We start from the raw sequence: 14,391 nt of genomic DNA, 5'->3' as shown, positions 1-14,391 counted from the left end.
GTTCGTGTTCACTGCAGTTGATGAAAATGTAATACTGTAACTTGGCCACGGTATAACAATGGCTGTATCGAAGTATAATTGTTCTGTTGCTTAAAGTGTGAATAAACAGATGTAAACAAACAAAACACAAAACGCAACAGCATACACAAAGCGCTTTAGTGCTCAGAGAGACTCCAAAAGACCAACATTAGCTTTGTAGCAGAAAACAGCTGTGTGTAGCAATGGGACACGAGAAGTAATGCCTGTGACACTGAGATGATGCATGGTTGGTGATGACTGGTGATTGTAGAAATGGGCTGTTGGGAGAGAGAAGCAAAACATATATTTGAGAGAGTTTACCTGATGTTCGTGGAACTGGGGTTCTCGGGTATTTCTGATCTGAACAGGTACAAACAGGAATTGGACCTTTTCTTTGTTTGTCCTTCACTTCGGATGCCTGGGCAAGAGACACCCTTGATCCAAGAGTTAAAAACAGACAGGAAGAGGAAGTGATAAGAAGGTGGGTGAGGTCTAGGCCATGTGACTTAGATCCACTTGCACCTGCTCACCAACTGCAAAGGAAAAGAGGCTGGAGGGCTACTTAAGTAGGGGAAAAGGGCAGCAAAACAAGAAGGCACCAACATATTAGCAGTGATTGACAGGTGGGTGAGACTTAGGATATGTGACCTAGATCCACTTGCACCTGTTGACCAACTGCAAAGAAAAAGAGCCTGGAGGGCTGCTTAAGTAGGGAAAAAGGGCACCAAAACAAGAAGGCATCAATAGATTAGCAGTGATTGACACGTGGTTGTGGATTAGGCCACGTGACGTAGATCCACTTGCGCCTGCTCACCGACTGCAAATAAAAAGACGCTGGAGGGATGCTTAAGTAGGAAAAAAGAGCTGAAAACTAGAAGGTGCCAACAGATTAGCAGTGATTGGCAGGTGGGTGAGACTTATACCATGTGACCTAGAACCACTTGCACCTGCTTACCAACTGCCTCTGTTGATTCTTCTGTGCCGTCATCAGGAGAACTTCGCACAGAAATACTTTTGATTTGAAGAGTAAGGCCTCTGTGCACCTCACTTAGACCTCACATTTCTTAACATGCACTTTCTGCTATGCCGTAGATATCTGGTTCCTCTGAAGCCACATTCAGGTGTCTCCTAGACCGCTGGTATCTCAGCATTCAATTTCCGTCTCTCAGAGAACTCCATGAAACCAAACTGGTGCTATCAACCACCAGATCTGGAAACCACCTTCTGTAGCAATGACTACTGCATGCACCATATATTTTTAGACAAAGTCACGCAGTCATTTCATTAAAGCTTCTTGGTGACAAATTTGAAAAATAAAATGGCTGTATCAAAATGTGGTGTACTGGAAGCTGAAGAGGTCTTTCAGATTAGAGATAAGCCTTTCTTCCAGAACAAGAACAGGCTATTGCTTCAACTGGTTACACTAGTGCCCAGAAGGACAGAACTAGCCCTGATGATAGACTCTAAATCCAAAATGCATCAGCTACCAAATCTGCTGCTTCAGTACTAAAGATGGCACTATGCACTCTATTAAACATTGTCACCAAGAAGCTTTAATGAAATGATGGTGTGACATTGGCAAAAAATATATGGTGGATGCAGTAGTCTTTACTACAGAAGGTGTGTCATCAGAACTGGTGGTTGATATCATCGGTTTAGTTTCACAGTTCCAATTTCTCGAAAAGGTGCATTTTGGATAAATGGTAGACCCCATATATCGTTTAAAAATGTATAGAATCTATTTTGAGACATACTGCCCACCACACCCACCCGTGTCTCTCATGTACCTCTGACAGGCTTCATACTCTTATATCAGGGTCTAGATTAGAATGTAGCTTCTTCAGAAAAAGGGCCACCATGTACCAAGTAGCAATTTCCCTATCTCTGCAGGGAGCTTCTGGTCTGCTGCTGTTGCTTCTCTTGGGATCACCCAGTCTCATTTTAGTACTTTTCATGTGTGTGCACTGGAGTTATTCCTTCGGATTTGCTAAGGTCACTAGAGTGTTGTGTTGGAGATTGGGTTTGGCTCGTTCCCTTAGTTTCTCTTAGTTTCCTCTTAAGTTTGTAATATGCAACTTCTTTACATTGACATTATTTATTACAGAATAGCAGTCACCTCTTCTTTTCTGTGGCTTTGTACCTGTGGTGCGACATTGGAACTATCTTGGATTCCTGTTTGGAGCAGGTCTTCGCTCCTTGACATTCCATGTCCTAGCTTGGGAAATGGACTGCTGTGGCATCTCTGCCAGACTGCATGGCTCACTATCACATTGTTCCTTGAATCTTCTTTCTAAGATTGGGAACCATTGCTAGCACACTCTGAAAGCTTTATGAATTAGAGAGCAGGCTAAAAGCACTTCTTCAAATTCCACTATTTCGTCACACAGTTGGTTTGGATGGGCTCTTATGGAATCTGTGAGTTACGTGCATCTTTGGGAATTGGTCTTCAACATCTTTGGTGGGAACATACCACACCTTGGTGGGGTTCAGAAGCCTGTGGGATCCCACTCTATCCACCCTCTGGGAGGCACATTGTGTGGAGACTGTAAACACACAGTGCCTTGTGGCTTGCCCCCAGACATGTAAGGGTGGAGAGATATGCCAATTCTCCAATCTGTGCATGTTTTGTTTTCATGTAAAAGTGATGATGATGAAGAGTTCTGTCAATCACCACACTGAGCATGTCTTGGTTTATTTGAAAATGACTCAGACTAGGAGGCTGAATGGTGGAATCTATAAAGCGATCGGAAAGGGCAATACGGAGAGGAAAGCGTACAAAACCAACAAAAAGGCAGTTTGGCAGACAACGCAGCAAAGTAAAGGTGTCCAACTTGTGTGGCCGTTTAGCTTCACACAAGTTGATTTAAAGTGCCTAGGGAATAGAAAGGAACACAGCCAAAAGCTTCCTTTAATAGTTTAAATTAGCACACATCTAAATGGCACCATCAAAGGGCCAATGGAAGATGCTGCCCAGCTCCAGTTCTGATGTGAGCCACCAATTACAGCATAGAGGTTGCCCAATTTAAAGTTGTAAGTTACTTGTCAGACATAAAAGTCTCTTGGCTTTCATTTTACAGAAGTGCGCACATGACATGCAGCGACGTGCTACTAAACTTCAACAATAATGTATAGAATGATAGCACCTTTTAGCCACGACTAGACACATTCATTTTTTAAAGCACATGAAACACACTAACAACTTTGGCATTCACATTTTTAAATCAATTAAAACACAGTAGAGAAATTGAACTGCAAACAACATGTGTTTGCCTCAAACAAGAGCCCATAAAGAAAAGCCCAGATTGTCAGGGTTTGTTTAGGACACGCATCTACGAGAGTCAAAGGTGTTATCACAGAGGGCACCTGAGTAGACGTGGTGTGCCTGAGGAGCATGGGCTCCCCTTATCCCATACACACAGACACACACCGACAGCTCCTCCACGCTGAGCATAGTCTTTCGCTCCTTATGCCATACACACAGACACACACCAACAGCTCCTCCACGCTGAGCATAGTCTTTTGTTCCGATATTTAAAAGGACAAATTATGTATTTAATAAATATAAGGACAATGTTACAATTCCTTAATTTAAAACCTAGGAGTTGTGCAAACTTCACTGATTCAGTCAACATATACAATGGGTGTATCATCTTAAACTCAAATGAGCCAAGTATCTTAAACATCACAACATTTGTATTATACAAAACATATACATTAATTTATGAACATACATGTTATATATATATAATCCACACTGTAATGTAATTATTGACTTAAAGACTGCTGGTAATTCTAATGCTGGGCGTGATGGGCCCTGGTCATTCTGGTTTCATAAAAAATCTAATGTTCGATAATGCAAAATGTATAATCTATCTCATAAAGTAGGTGAAACGAGTCAGGGTCCAGACTTGACGAGACTCGATGCTGAAAAAGCATTTACTTGTGTCTAATGGATCTTCCTGGTGAAGATACTAATAGCTAGAGGCCTTGAACATCTGGACCAAACACTACCATGTCAGGGTTCACAGTTAATAAAAGCCAACCGGAGTTGTTAAACCTATCATCTTCTTCAGCAAAAATGATCAATGCACTGTGCAGCACTCAAATAACACTACCCTGTACACACTATAAGAAAGGTCATTTCCAGATCACACATCTGGGAGTTAAATTAAGTAATATGTATGGGAGACTACTTTGTGCCAATTAGTATAATCTATTGAATCAAATTGAAAAGGATTTCCAGAGGTTGAAGGGATTCTGCCCTTTTTGGATTAATAAATGCTCCGGAGGGAATTCTGAAGGAACTACAAAGAATATTTGAGTAGTCTAACTGTATTAAAACCACAGATAATCCTTTGGTACTTATTAAAGTACCTAGGGACAAAGGTTGAATAGTCTTTCCATATATGATGAACTATTGTTCGAACAGGCTGTCTAAAAGAAATCATTAGATGACTTCATGCCAAAAACCTGCAAGAAGGCCTTCTTTGGGGTTACAAGGGGTGCAAAGACAACACGGGCCACATAACCTATTTCTAAATACAAGCATTAGCATTTTAGATCTGGCATGCAGTTTCACCCTAACCATGAGTTTACTCTGAGTGACCCAGATGATGAATTTGAGATGTGGAGATTCTTTGGATTGAGGATGACATGCTCAGAGGGCCACATTAAATATTTACATCAATACAAAGAGAACTTTATTATGCAGGAAAGCGATGGGTTGGAGTACAGGCTTAAAAGACCCCAATCATTCACAGACACTGGTAGGGTTTGGTTCAAGATTTGAAGAATTCTGGCAAACTGTGATATTATACAATTGGTAAAAGTATCAAATCCCTATATACTACAATCTGTAAATACTTAAGAGGTTCCCAAATGGATATTTTTCTGTGAGTGATACATGGCCCAAATAACAAAATGAAAACATGCCACAACACCATGTAGATCGATGTGGGCCATAAAATGATTATGGGAAGATTCTTCCAAAGAATGTTGAGGCAAGTGATGAGCACATCTCATTATTTGCCCAAGCAGAGAAGGGTCCAGGATATGGGTAATCCAGGAAAAACCTTACCAGGGAATCTTTTCTTTGTTTTGTGCTATAGATTATGGCTGAACAGTGCAGAATATGATTTATGAACTCTTCTGTTAGCAAAGATTTAGAACATTTGTGGTTTAGCTTCGGGTTAGCCATTAGGCGAAGGACTTTTGAAGATGTGTATTTGGATCTTTCTGTTGACCTTTTCTACAGTGATTTGAAGAATAGGGTTTCCCTGGAGGGACAGGAACTTCTTAAGGTTATGAACTTTATGATCTAGAGAATAACCACTGGAGGTGTTGGAGACCAGAAAAATACCCCACTCTTAGCTGTTCGATCCCTGACACTGTTTTATCATGTGTAGAGCTTTATCTAGTTCCTATAAACATTTTGGACAAGCCCACTGCTTGATATACTGCAACATAAACATACTTTTGAACCACAATCTTCTAGAGACATGCAAATCATTACTTAGCTGCCCTACCATATGGAGATAGAATGTTCACATTGCAAATAATTGAAAATAATTATATTTGCAAGGATTGATGTAACCATGATTAAGTTGTGTTCGGAGGATCTAGCACCTTCCTGCACCCCTCAAGTGCTTTACAATTAGGCAAGACTTCTCTAAGCACTAGAGCACTGAAAAAGCTTTTTTCATGCAGAAATATTCACACACAGGCGTGGCCAGGCACTAAATGAAGATAGTTAGTATTTAAATATAAGGTGTGAATAACCATTAACTGAACACATTTGTAAAATGGTAAATTGTACTGTATTGAGTTTTTCTCAAAGCAAGGTAAACAGCAGTAGCTCTGTGCCAAAAGGGATGTGGCCTGCACTGTGACCTGCACTAAAAGTTTATCGCAAAGCATGCAGTGGTGCGTCTCTGAGGCTAGCTCTGGCAGAGCACACAAAGTGGCTGAGCAGCTGTTTCCTGTCCGTCAAAAGTCCATGCAGACTAAGAAAAGGGGAGTGTGCATGCTCATGCACACAATGTAACATTATGTGAAAATAAAGTTTTAAGAGCAATTACTGGACTAGATAAAATATGAGTATATTGAGTGAAATATGGAGAGTATGACGGGAAAATGTGTTTATATATACATGTTTTTAATATAGCAAAATGATGATAAACAGGAGCTACAATGTATTCTTGCATAGCTAGCAGTGTGCTTAGTATTTTGTCCTGAATGGAAACCCCGCCATGCAGGCAGGAAGACTGCAGGGTCCCTTGTAAGGAAAGAAGGACAGTTTTGGATGAGCCATGCCAGTATCCAGTATCCGAGTTAAACAGTATATAAGACTCCTCTTTGGCACCAGTCTGCAGGAGCCAGCCACAGAAGAGGGACAGAATGTCAGTTGGGGAGCAGAGTTCTTTGCCCCCTCATCCTCATTTCTGTACGATTAAACGTGTTATCCTTGCAAGATGAAGACTCTTGGCCTTAATTCCCTAGAGGGGAGAACTGTAATCTGGTGTGAGCGTGATTAGGGGTACCCGTATACTTAAGGGGTACCCCTGTAAATTGGGCTACCTTTCAGCTGCAGTATTGACGAGACGTTGGTCGTTTGGACTTTATGTGAATAATGCTTTTTTGGGATGTGACCCCCCTTACCCAGCAACTTTTGACTATTGACACCACTATTAATTAAAGTCTCTGGCAAATAATCCTTGCCATTGAGCCTATCAGACCTTTTCAATGTCATTGCTGATTGCCCACCCACCTACAAACAGGTATTGGTGTTTCTGCCCATAGAAATCAAATATTTATAGGTACATATTTAATATTGTTTTATTTTAGTGTTTAATGCACAGACTTAGCTCGAGAGAAGTGGAGTCTTGTACAGAGTGTGGGTAGCTGGCATTTGGGCTGGCATTTTTTAACAGTACTGTGAGGTTTGTGTGTCAGTATGTACATCCATTGGAATTAGTACTTGATGAGGTGTTGTTGAAAAAGCCGTGTTTTGAGAGATTTGTGAAATTGTAAAATTATGGGTGCATTTCGAACCGACAACGAGATCGAGCTCCACAGGGTGGGTGCATTACAAGAGAAGGATTGTTTGCGAGTCCTCTCTTTACGGACGAGTTGTGATTCAAGCTGGTTGGTTGATTTGCTGTGTGATGAACGTGTACCACCAGATATGTGGAGCCTAGTTTCCAGGTACGCTGGTGTGCTACTCGTGTCGGATTTGTGCATTATAAATGCAGTCTTGAACAGTATCCTGTCTTGGAGTGAAAGACAATGTAGATCGCGTAGGATGGGGGTAATTTGGTTAAATTGCCATGCTCCCATAATAAGATGTGCTGCAGCGTGATGGACTGATTTTAGGGGAGCCAAGTGAACAGCTGGGATCCCTGCCTGGAGAGCATTTCCCCTATCAATGTGCGAGACTCCAAAGGCCTGCATTATGGTCCGGAAGTCCTGTGGTGGGCTGAAGGATTAGATTTTTTGAAAGGTAGAGATTCTAAGCCAGGCTATTTGTACTTTCTTGGCTACCAGTTTCTGGAAGGAAACATTGCTGTCAATGGTGAAGTCTGAGGATTTTGTTGAGTTTGAGAGTTGTGGTTCAAATCCTTCTTGCCACATTTCATTGAACCATTGTTGGAAAGTTTTTTTTTTATCGAGTGTTCGATGAAGATGAATTCAGTCTTGGATGGGTTTAGTTTGAAGTAACAAGTCAACATCCAGGACTGGATGAAGGTTAGTTAATTATGAAGACAAATGATGTCCTGCATGCTATTTACTCACATGCAAAACTGAGCATTGTCTGCGTATTAGCTGATGGCTATATTGGGATCTTTGAGGAGAGTGCCCAGAGGCTCCATGTAAAGGTTAAAAAGGATAGGTGAGAGGATGGGGACTTGGGGGATTCTGCAGGAGACCTGGAGCTGGTTAGAATGCAATGTTTTCATCTAGACAACCAAGTGTCTGCTTGAGTGGAATAAGGTAATCTAATTCAGGACATTGTCAGTGAATCCCATCCTGTCAGCAAGGGGGGAAAGAATGATGCAGTGGTTGACGGTGGGTGTTGAACGCAGCTGAGAAGTCAAAAGGGAGGAGGAGGCATGAGTCGACCATATCCATGATTTGGAGAGCATCATCCACCAGCTGGATGTTGGCAGTCCTGATTCTACACTTTGGGCAGAACCCTGACTGATAGTCATTTAGGAGGTGGAGTTGTTCAATTCTAGCGAGTAATTGTGTAACAACCACTTTGTTCAAGATTTTGCCATTAACAGAGGTTCGTAATGGGCCTGTAGTTGGCCAGGTCGTCTGGATCGAGGGTTGTTTTTTTTCAAAAGAGGTCATATGAGACTAGTCTTGAAGGTGTCTGGCAATGATCTTTCTGCCAGGAAGGCATTTATGATGCTGAGGAGTGCATTGAAGCCGGGCCCATCAATTGTTTAATGATGGAGGCTGGAATTATATCATCAGAGTAATAAGTAGGTTAGATGGAGGCAATCATTTTTAGGAGATCCGGTGGATAGTGAGGAGAGAATTCAGTCCAGAGGGGCAGTATGTGTGCCGGGATGTAGGGGATTACAATGATGTGAGAGGTTGATTTGATGGTCTCTCAGATTTGTTCTACTTTTTCAATAAAAAAAGTGTTGATACGGTTGCATTTCTCCTGAGTTGCTTGTACCTCAGGGTCGAGGGAGGGTTTTGTAGAATGCTTTACTACTTCAAATAGGGCTTTGCTCCTGTAAGAGGCTGCCGCAATGCTGGCGGAGTAGTAAGAAGCTTTGTCCTTGGTATTCAGAATACTATGTTTGAGCACAGAGATTTGAGGTTGTCTGCATATTAGCTGATGGCTATATTGGGATCTTTGAGGAGAGTGCCCAGAGGCTCCATGTAAAGGTTACAAAGGATAGGTGAGAGGATGGGGACTTGGGGGATTCTGCAGGAGACCTGGAGCTGGTTAGAATGCAATGTGGTCATCTGGACAACCTAGTGTCTGCCTGAGTGGTATAAGGTAATCTAATTCAGGACATTGTCAGTGAATCCCATCCTGTCAGCAAGGGGGGAAAGAATGATGCAGTGGTTGACGGTGTTAAATGCAGCTGAGAGGTCAAAAGGGAGGAGCAGGCATGAGTCGACCATATCCATGATTTGGAGAGCATCATCCACCAGCTGGATGTTTGCAGTCCTGATTCTACACTTTGGGCAGAACCCTGACTAATAGTCATTGAGGAGGTGGAGTTGTTCAATTCTAGCGAGTAATTGTGTAACAACCACTTTGTTCAATATTTTGACATTAACAGAGGTTCGTAATGGGCCTGTAGTTGGCCAGGTCGTCTGGATCGAGGGTGTTTTCTTTCAAAAGAGGTCAGATGAGACTAGTCTTGAAGGTGTCTGGCAATGATCCTTCTGCCAGGGAGGCATTTATGATGCTGAGGAGTGCATTGAGTGCCGGGCCCATCAATTGTTTAATGATGGAGGCTGGAATTATATCATCAGAGTAATAAGTAGGTTAGATGGAGGCAATCATTTTTAGGAGATCCGGTGGATAGTGAGGAGAGAATTCAGTCCAGAGGGGCAGTGTGTGTGCCGGGATGTAGGGGATTACAATGATGTGAGAGGTTGATTTGATGGTCTCTCAGATTTGTTGTACTTTTTCAATAAAAAAAAGTGTTGATACAGTCGCATTTCTCCTGAGTTGCTGGTACCTCAGGGTTGAGTGAGGGTTTTGTAGAATGCTTTACTACTTCAATTAGGGCTTTGCTCCTGTTAGAGGCTGCCGCAATGCTGGTGGAGTAGTAAGAAGCTTTGTCCTTGGTATTCAGAATCCTACGTTTGCGCACAGAGATTTGAGGTTGGTGAGGTCTCCCAAATTATGTTTTTTGCACCACCATTTCTAGGGCTCTGATGGAGCATTTGCTGGAGGCATGAGTCGACCATATCCATGATTCGGAGAGCATCATCCACCAGCTGGATGGTGGCAATCATGATGCTACACTTTGGGCAGAAGCCTGACTGATAGTGATTTAGGAGGTGGAGTTGTTCAATTATAGCAGGTAATTGTGTAACAACCACTTTGTTCAAGATTTTGCCATTAACAGAGGTTTGTAATGGGCCTGTAGTTGGCCAGGTCGTCTGGATCGAGGGTTGTTTTTTTTCAAAAGAGGTCATATGAGACTAGTCTTGAAGGTGTCTGGCAATGATCCTTCTGCCAGGGAGGCATTTATGATGCTGAGGAGTGCATTGAGTGTCGGGCCCATTCATTGTTTAATGATGGAGGCTGGAATTATATCATCAGAGTAATAAGTAAAAAAGTAGGTTAGATGGAGGTAATCATTTTAGGAGATCCAGTGGATGGTGAGGAGAGAATTCATTCCAGAGGGGCAGTGTGTGTGAGAGGGTGTAGGGGATTACAATGATGTGAGAGGTTGATTTGATGGTTTCTCAGATTTGTTCTACTTTTTCAATAAAAAAAGTGTTGATACTGTCGCATTTCTCCTGAGTTGCTGGTACCTCAGGGTTGGGTGAGGATTTTGTAGAATGCTTTAGTACTTCAAATAGGGCTTTGCTCCTGTTAGTGGCTGCCACAATGGTGGTGGAGTAGTAAGAAGCTTTGTCCTTGGTATTCAGAATCCTACGTTTGCGCACAGAGATTTGAGGTTGGTGAGGTCTCCCAAATTATGTTTTTTGCACCGCTGTTTCTAGGGCTCTGATGAAGCATTTGCTGGAGGCTAACTCAGGGGAGTATCATGGGGGCAGATGGTTTGGTCTTAGCCCGGCTGGATTTCTAAGGGGGCATGAGTGTCCATCAGTTTCACAGCAGAGTTGCTGAATGATTCCAGGAGACTGGAGGCATTCCCTGTGGTGGAGAAGTCTGCAAAGCTTGCTTCTAGCTCATTGACTGGGAAGGTTATGAATGGACAGCATTGTGTCAGGGGGCATTTAGCCTACCCTTTGTGAGCCATAGACGAATGGGTGATTGATAATGGAATGGCAGCGTGGTCAGACCAGTCAAGTGGGATAGGGTCTGCACAGGTGATGCAGAGGAATGATGTGAAGAGTATGTCTAGGGTGTTGCCTTTGTTGTGTGTGGGGGAGAGTACAATTCGCTTAAGGTCCATGGAAGTGGTCAGTGCAAAAAGCATGCTTTGTGTGTTGTTGTCAGCCTGTGACTCTGGGATGTTAAAATCACAGAGAAAGACGATATTTGGCAAAGAGAGAAAGTTGGAGATGTCTGCAACGAAAGAGTCACTCCTGTGAGGTGGTCTTTAGATGAGGTGGAAGTTGATGGATTCCTTGTGTGATAGAGGGAACCAGCAGGTGAGTGATTCAAACGAGCTTAGAAGAGGTGATGATGGAGCACGGTCAATCACTCCTGAGGATGATTGCCACTCCACCTCCTGCCCTGCCTGGTCGGTCAGCATGTTGGATGCAGTACCCTTGGGTAGGAGGACATCAAAAACATGTGGGAAAAATCAGGTAAACCATGTTTCAGAGAAGAACCGGGCATCTAGGTTGTTGTGCGAGATGAGGTCAGCAATCTCTGCAGCAGGAACAACTGCTGAACGAGCATTGATCAACAGGAGAGGGCATGCATGTGGTCCATGGGTGTTGGATGGGGAAGGGCAATATTGATGCGGTACTGGGGTAGCTTGCCGGGGCTGCCCAAGGCACTTGGCCATTCAAACACTAGTGAGAGTGGGAATGGGCTGTGGAGGTAGGAGAGACATGGTGATGTATTTTGGTGAGTAGCAGTAGTAGCGATTATTTTGCAGTTGAAATGCCGGATAGCGGGTCAGTTCCTTGGCCCTAACAAGCCCAAACAGGCTTAAACAGGTGAGGTTGTTGTCTTTGCACATCCTTTGCTCAGGACACCAGTGATGAGGACGTTTAAGGAGGACTGATTAAATAGGTGGTGGGCAGAACAACTGAGTGTCAGGGCCTAGTCGCATGACCAGCTGCCTACTCAATGCTGTCTTCCTGTAGCTAGCCTACATTCTTTAAGTGTAGAGACCTGGAAGGCGTGAAAAATGGAGGTGGGCACTGCAACTGAGTGGCAGGGTCTGGTCAGATGACCAGCAACCTACTCAATGCTGTCTGCTTGGAGCTGGCCTACAGTCCTTAAGTACAGGCTTGCAAGGCGCAAAAACTGGAGGTCAGCGGAGCAACTGAGTAGCAGGGCCTGGTCACGTGACCAGCAGCCTGCTCAATGCTCTACAGTCATATAAATATATGATTTAGTCTGATGCCTCAAAGCCTGTATTCTACATTCTACAACTGTATTGTATATAAGTAATGTCTTAGCTCTCCAAAGAAAGTCCCACTGGCATGCCCCACTCGAACATTAGAAAGCCAAACCTTAACTAAAAAGAAACACCTGGTTCACACCTCAGCTTCTCAAATCTTGTGTCAAAAAGTGTACCTCTGAGCTAGCATGGAGAAGAAAAACCTCCCCCGCCTCCAAAGCCCTCTTCCACTCCCTCCCCAAAGTCTATAGAAGGGAAATCCACACTGCGAAATCTAGCAGCTACAACTCCAGGATCAGTAACGCCAATTCCAACTCATGGGAACTATTCACGATCCTCCAGGAGTTAGATATCCCCTCCCCTGCCAGACCTGACAGTGGAGAGCGCCTGGTGCAACAAAATCCAAGATGCCCTCACTGGAAAAGTCAACTCCCTCAAAGAAAAATCATCTCCAAACAACAAGCAATGCTAGCTAAACCACCACCAACCACAGCCACCAGCGCTTTACTGACCCACACTTGCACCCCTTTCAACTTCCACCCTGTCTCCGTCCCTGAAGTCATCAAGATCATCATTAGTCTCAAACCCTCTCGTTGCCAAGGTGACACCTGCCTAGCTTCAATTATCAAAGACTGTGCTGAGACACTTACTCCAAACATCTTGGCCATCATGAATGCTTCTTTCGACTCCAACTCGGTGCCAACCTCCTTCAAAGAGGCATGGGTCCTGCTGCTGCTCAAGAAGCCCTCCTTTGACCCCTCCATACCTACAAACTATTGCCCCATTACAATGGTACCCTACCTCCTGAAGATCCTGGATCACGTGGATAACATCCAGGTTCAACATTAACCTGAGGAGAAAAATATCTTGGGTGTCTGCCAATCAGCACGGAATGGAAACTAACTTACTTGACCTGAAAATTCAACTTCATGCCATCATGGACACTGGAAAATGTGCCTTCCTGATGATGCTGGACCTCTCTGCAGAATTTGACTCGATAGACCACCAAACACTCTGCTCCAAACTCGCCTCTACAGCAAACGTATCCACATCTGCCAACAGCTGGATTAAATCATTCCTATCCAACAGATCCTCACGAATATTCATTAATGACTTTTCTGCTGCACCCACTTCTGTCACTTGCAGAGTTCCCCAAGGTTCCTGACTCTCCCACACTCTTAACAAAATGTACACAAAATCCCTCTTCAACCACCTTGACCTCCATGACATATAATATACGAACTACGCTGATGACACGCAGCTCCTTATCCCCCTTTCTGCTTCATACACTCAGGACTCAGCTACCATCAACTCTGTGTATGAAGTCATACAAAACTGGATGGCATCTCACCAACTATACGTCAATGACAATAAAACCAAAATCCTCATTGTCGGCTCCCACTCCACGCTACACAACATAAATCCTGCTTACAATGAGTTTACTATCGACGGAAACCGAATCCCAACTCTTCTGCAGCCAAAACCCTAGCCGTATATCTGGAATCAACTTGTGACCTCTCACGTCAGGTGAACTCTATCGCTTCATCATCAGCCTACATCACCAAACTGCTCCAAGCCAGTAAGCTTTTCGTCTCAACAACTAACCGCCTTTCTATTGCAAGAGCAATCACAGGAGTTAAGCTTGATTATTGCAAAGCCTTATTCGCCGGCACCCCCGAGTGCAGCTTGAACAAACTACAATCTATTGAGAACAATGCTCTCTGAGCAGCTATATGTCTCTCCAAATGTGACCACATCTCAGAAGTCAGGGGAGATGCCCACTGGCTACCTATCGATGAAAGGATCAAATTTAAAACACTATCCATAATCCACTGATGCCTTTCCAACACATCCCTGACATACCTCTCACGCTGTGTGGAGAAATACTCCCCCGTCCGACCTCTCAGATCCACAAACTGTCACCCCCTCAAGATCCCCAACTTCAGTCACCTCTTGGTTGGGGGGCAAGAGCTTCCCAGTCGTGGCTGCCAAACTTTAGAACAATCTCCCAACAGTGCTCAGAAAAGAACCAGCCGACTGGACCTTCTGCAAAAAATCTAAAGCCCTGTCTCTTCAACTAACACAGCTCCTCCTAGGACTCGTCACTCATCCTGATACATTTCCC

At 43.7% G+C, this 14,391-nt stretch overlaps 1 protein-coding gene across 1 annotated transcript in view; it reads right to left on the bottom strand.

Annotated features, from left to right (window-relative positions):
- The window catches only part of LOC138481016 (sodium- and chloride-dependent neutral and basic amino acid transporter B(0+)-like), an 839,328-nt gene that overhangs the window by 750,280 nt on the left and 74,657 nt on the right, over nucleotides 1–14,391 (bottom strand). The gene's annotated exons all lie outside the window — the stretch shown is intronic.

Source organism: Ambystoma mexicanum, chromosome 5p (assembly GCF_040938575.1).
Source record: "Ambystoma mexicanum isolate Mex_15411 chromosome 5p, UKY_AmexF1_1, whole genome shotgun sequence".
NCBI lineage: Eukaryota > Metazoa > Chordata > Amphibia > Caudata > Ambystomatidae > Ambystoma > Ambystoma mexicanum.
Note: the sequence above shows the minus strand (reverse complement) of the source record. Positions and strands in the feature narration are given on the sequence as shown.